The sequence below is a fragment of the Hylaeus volcanicus genome, chromosome 6 (genome assembly GCF_026283585.1).
Source record: "Hylaeus volcanicus isolate JK05 chromosome 6, UHH_iyHylVolc1.0_haploid, whole genome shotgun sequence".
Lineage (NCBI taxonomy): Eukaryota > Metazoa > Arthropoda > Insecta > Hymenoptera > Colletidae > Hylaeus > Hylaeus volcanicus.
In genome coordinates, this window is record NC_071981.1 from 3197515 (window position 1) to 3203300 (window position 5786).

The 5786-nt window shown below is 35.0% G+C and overlaps 1 protein-coding gene across 2 annotated transcripts in view; it reads right to left on the reverse strand.

The window, feature by feature from the left end:
- Window positions 1-2204, reverse strand: part of LOC128878391 (probable transmembrane reductase CYB561D1) — a 5814-nt gene extending 3610 nt beyond the window's left edge. Inside the window, exons 1-2 of one of the 2 annotated variants that reach the window (XM_054126547.1) lie at window positions 2033-2204; window positions 1523-1620 (exon numbers count right to left, since the gene is read on the reverse strand). The gene's annotated coding sequence lies outside the window, so the exon portion shown is untranslated. The remainder of the gene's footprint in view (window positions 1-1522; window positions 1621-2032) is intronic. The other variant, XM_054126546.1, reaches the window with a different exon arrangement.
- Between the last annotated feature and the right edge of the window lie 3582 nt (window positions 2205-5786).

Sequence of the window (5786 nt, forward strand, 5' to 3'; positions counted from 1 at the left end):
CAAAAATATAGTCTATCTAGAGAGCAAAGATCTGTTTGCTTTATTCCAGACGTTACTCCCCGTTTCTTTCATTTTTGTTACAACGCAGCCGGTAATAATTTATCATAATCGATCACAATTGTTTGTTGAAATATATTTTGACGATTTCAAGTAAAATTTCAATGGAGGTCCATACAGGAAGCCGGGAAACGGTCATACTTTGGAAGGTTCGTATATTTATGGGACAGAGTACATACATCTCGCTGTCCGAAGTTGGATTTGTCTCGCAGGAAGAACGAAATTTTGAAAAAAGACACGTTTCGTTCCCCGTACATGATATTTTCGTTTCCTTCGGTACGTCGTAATCTGTTCGGTCAAATTGAAGACAGTAAATAAAATAAACAAGTTTCCTTCCGGCCGAAAGACGGAGGTCGCGCGACTGCCGCGCATCCACGTTCGCGTTTACTTGGATTTATTTTGTCCACAATATAGTTCGTTAGCGCGCTTCCTTCGGCTCTGCTTTCCTCGTCGTTGAAACGCGAGAGTGCGAGCCTGTGTCCGTGACGGCGCATCGCGAAATCGTTATTCAATAAATAATTGCAGTAATTATCGCGGCCGGTCGCGCAATCGGTTATTCCCGTTGAGACTTTACGAACTCCTTATCTCGTTCGACGGTGACAGAAAAGGGAAAATTACTTATGTAACGAATAAAAGATAAACAGCTTCTATATTCGTTGGAGGAAACTAGTAATATGCCGTCACCGAGTTGTTTTTAGATTAACTTTCAATAGTTTATTGTACGTTAATTAACTTCTGTTACACAGCTGTTGTAGTCTAGATCCCATTCGTTCTATTATTTTTTTAGACTAATCAGTCACGAATAAACTTTTCATCGGGGAAAATGTATTTGATTAATTTGAAATTTGTTAAATTTATCTTTGGGGATGAAGAAACTTTTTTTAGTTTGTTTTTCAAGGGTTCTGATACTGGAAACAGAATTGCACAAATAATAATAACATTAGAATTATTGAGGGAAGTATTTGATTAGTATGAATCTATCAAGTGTAACATTTATTAAATTAAATGATATTACAACTTTATATAGACGTAACGTTTAATATATAAAATAAATAATAGTGTCACAACTATCGAGTCAAGAATTTAATTTCTACGAATCACAGGGTGTCCCAAAAATGTTGGAGGTCATTGAAAAGGGTGGTTCGTGGAGTGATTTGAAACAAATTTTTCCTTAGCGAAAATTGCGAGTACGCGAGTGGCTTGACGTGCATCGAAGGACGGGGAGAGGTGTTCCAAGTGTTTTCCGCCTATTTCAATCATTCGACATGTTTCCTCATTCAAATTCACATATGTTCTAGGATTTTAGGTTTTCCTCGTACTTCCCAACAGGAGAAACTTACATAATAATTGCTGCTACGGAAACACCTGAGGTTTTACGATACAACAAAGCAACAGTCGAAAAATCGATTAAAAAAAAAAATACCACCTTATAGAGAATGACAAAACGAAACTTTTTTATACGTACAGTTTGTTCATACGACGTTCAGTTCCAGTGATAAAAATTGAAAACTTAGGAGGCCTTTTTCCTGAGATCTCGTAATGATCTGATCTTGTTGCTGTTGTCTTAAAGAAAATTGAATTTAAAAAAAAATATCGTCTTACAGAGAATGACAAAACGAAACTTTTCTATATTTACAGTTTGTTCATACGACGTTTACTTTCGGAGATAAAAATTGTAAACTTGAAAGACCTTTTTCCTGAAATTCAATTCTTGCAACGAACTACTTCTAACTTTCCAATTCTTACTTTCGAAACGAAGCGTCCTATGGACAAACTGCAAATGTAAAAAAGCTTCAGCCCGTCATCCACTATATGCTGATATTTTTTACACGTGCGCGTCTTTCACAGTGAAGGGGTCAAAGTACACCGTACCAGCGAAACCTGTCCCATTTAGCTTTACGGGACAAAACAAAAGAATGTCGAAGAAACACAACCGAAATTCCGGGAATTCCGAGGGGTGGACTCGTTAACTCACCAAACAACTCGTTTCTCCCAGCGTAATCACGGTGTGCACTTTTTAAATTGCGTCCGGGGCTGTTTTCGCTTCCGCGGAGACAAAGTTGTTTCGCGGGGTTCTGCGGCGCGTGCACTGACGGCAATCCCGACGAGATTACTGTTCGTACTATTTGAGGAAATCACGAATCGACCGGCACAGTCACGCAATATTGGAAGAAATTTACTTTTTTTTTCCTCCCGGTTGCATGAGCCGCGGCAGATAATTGAAACGCGTCGTGTCGGCGATCACGTGACCGCCCCGACGCGAGGCGCTCATTAATTAAAGACAGAGCCACGGATACGTGACACCGATAATCAGACGTCACTTTTACGGGCGCGTACGCGGACGGGCGGTGGGCCTGGTTCGATATTTAGCGATACCTCCGGAACGTACATTTTATTCGTGGATAAACGTCGGATTGAAATATGAGCTGCAAAAATGTATAACGGAAATGTAATCCGTCTTCAACGGTGATATATAATCTTGTTTACCTTGTAATGGTTTAATAAGATCTCTTTATTTTTTCATATTCATTTCCACGGAAAAAAATTTTAAATTAGTACGAAGCTTAGTAGGTACTTCAATAAACTTACTTCTAGATACTTCAAGAACGGAAATTGAGTGAGTGTCGAGAGTAATTTGAGCTGTAAATATACATGAAAATTACATTTTTCCAATAGTGATATATGATGTGAATTATTTTGAATTGGCTCAATGTATTTTCGTTTTATTTTTTGTATTCACTTGCATTGAAGAAATTTAAAATTAATTCGAAGTTTATTGGATATTTCGGTTAACGTTTCTCGAGGTACTTCGAGCATCAATTTGAGTGAACAACGTTTTAAAACTGTGAAGGAAAATAGAATAAACGTTGGAATAAATTTATACCGAAAGACGATAAGAAAATTCTGTTTTTCAATAGCGATAATATTTCTTATTATTTTACATTCAATTGCACTGAAGAATATCAAACAAAGAAAATCCTATTAAACCGTTACAAACTCAATGGTAAATTCGTTAAATATTTTTTTCAACGAATCGCTCGTAAAAACACTCTTTAAAATTTCTAAGAAAAATTAAACGTATCGAGTGTATATTTTATAGATATATAAAAGCATATAAATGAATAATCAGTTATTAATTTATAAAATGAAAGCTCTCTAACTTTTCATTTCAGAACGAACAATTCCAAGCTTCCATTGAAGATTATATTTTCTACAAAAATTAACATATTTCTACAAAACAAATTACCAAAAAAATATTATTCAAAGCATTGCACTTTTACACGAATGATTCGTGTTAGACATTAAATGTTTACAGACACGATTGATGGATATCCGCAGATTCGATTTAAAAAGCGTAGTTTCCTCCAAAGATCTCACCGGAAATCAAATTATTTTTACACGCGCGTTATTTGTCCTCCGTAAGTTCGACTGCGTCAGGTGCGCAGTCAGAATCCCCCCCGCTGTTCGACATTTCCCATGCAAATCGGATGCAATTTCATCAAATCGGATTGTTGAATTTAGATTCGATTGATCCGGAATAGAATTAAACGAAAAGTTCGTCGCGCTTTAATTGAGATTAATCCGTGTTCTTTCGTCGGAATCGCTCCGGCGGAATATGATCGAAATCTTGAATAATTACGTTTGTTGTATTCGCCGGGCAATTTATTTAAATTTAATTTCCGCATTAATTTAATTATTTGTTTCGCCGATTCGAACGCGAACGTATTTATTATTATATTTCTAATTAGGAGAAGACGGATTGAAAATACGAATTCGCTTCATAATTTGAATTTTATTAAATTTAGTCTACTACGGAATTTAAACGAAAACGTTCAATTTTATGATTTATTGCACCAGCGAAAATTTCAAGCTTCGAATTAATTCGATGTATTAACTGACGGAGATGTATTTATTATTATATCTCTATTTAGAATCAGAAGGTGAGAAAATTTGATCCTAATATAAATCCCATTTCGTTAGTTTTATTTTATTAAAGAATTTAAATGAAAAAGTTTAATGTTACTATCTATAAAATGCTCAAGTATGCGTTTAAAAGGTGGAAGTAACGTCTCTTCGAACACGAGAATGTTTAAAAAGAAAGATCACATATAAAATGTTAAGAATTCGATACTCCTTTCTGCATCCTGTTAAAATGTAATATTTTAAGTGCTCTAAAATATTCAGTCGATGTAGGAAATATTAACGAGAGAATAACGATTTCTGCGGAGAATGCTTGAGCACACCTAACAGACGTGAAACTTAAAATGCATATTTCTCGAAACTGGTTCATTTAAACCGATGAATACATTTTTCCAGAAATTACTCGTTCCATTGACCTCGAGTAATAAATGTAAATTTACGACATTTGAAATGTCTCTATCTTTCAGGAAATCATCGAAGAAAACGGCTTGCAATTTTATCTTATCGAATTTACATAGCCTTTCTCTTAATTACTTTTTATTGCAAGAATAGTTAATAGAGACTTCAATAGGACTTGTGTATATGTATCATGCAAGCTTCGCGAGTTCTCTTTTCTCGTTTCTTACGTATTTTTACGCAGATGTAATATCGTTTTTCTTAAAAAAAACACACACACACACATGTCGAATTGAGTAACCTCCTCCTTTTCGAAGTCGGTTAATAACATAGCCTATGTCTCTTTATATAATAGATATTATTATTTGTTTTCATCTTCTAAGATGTCAGTGGGAAGCGTTATCAATTATTTCTGAGAAACGACCGAATTTCGTTCGGGGCATCCCGGAAGACTGACTCGCGAGGTCAAGTGGGTTAAACAGATCAATATTTTTAAAAATCCGTACGTGCAACGATAGTGACATTTATCAAAGTCTTATCTCGGCAAACATTTAAAAACTCTTATCTGAAATGAGTTAAAATTCCTGTCCAGATATATTCCGAGTGACGAGTGAAAGATAAATACGTTATTGCACTGTTCTTCCGTCATTTCCTTATTCATTAATTAAAAGTGATTATTTGAACTGTAGAATGAAATATTTCGCGTTGAACAAATGAAGATTCCACTTCAAATTTTCGTGGTCTGTAGAATTAGGGAAATCCACCCCGATGTAACGTAGCGAGAGGACACTTGGACTTTCTATGTATTATACAATTTACTAAACTATATAATTGTAATAATAATATGTGTGAAATATTCATACTCGACAGTCTGCGTCATTAAAAAGAGATCCCCGATATTAATACTTTCTTTTAATCCTAATAGTAATTTTATTCGATAATGTTATTACAGTATAATTTTAAACCGAGAACACGTATTTAAAAGAACTCACTATTTGGAACAGAAGTGAATTGAAAAGAAACTTGTTGTTAACGTTTGTTACAAAATTTCGATGATGCCAGACAGCGTTGGTCGTTCAATAGAAATTTAATCTGCCTCTATAAAAATATGTTGTTCACGTTCGATGTGCGAAAGAACAGCAGGATTCAAAATCGAATCAGAGATTGCAACTTTTTTTTATCATTATTCTTTTTTTCGTTCGCTGTTATTGGACTTCAATCGTCGAGCGATTAAAGCAGACTATAGTCGAGTATTTACATACATATTGCACTTTCCCGTCAATCTGACATAAGCCGGGCATTCGAAGATACAATAAATATCGAAATTGAACAATAAAAATACTTTTTAAAGTGGACAGATTACGTACTGTATCTTCGGTGCATTATTCAGAGTCTGTAACCGTCAGCCTTTA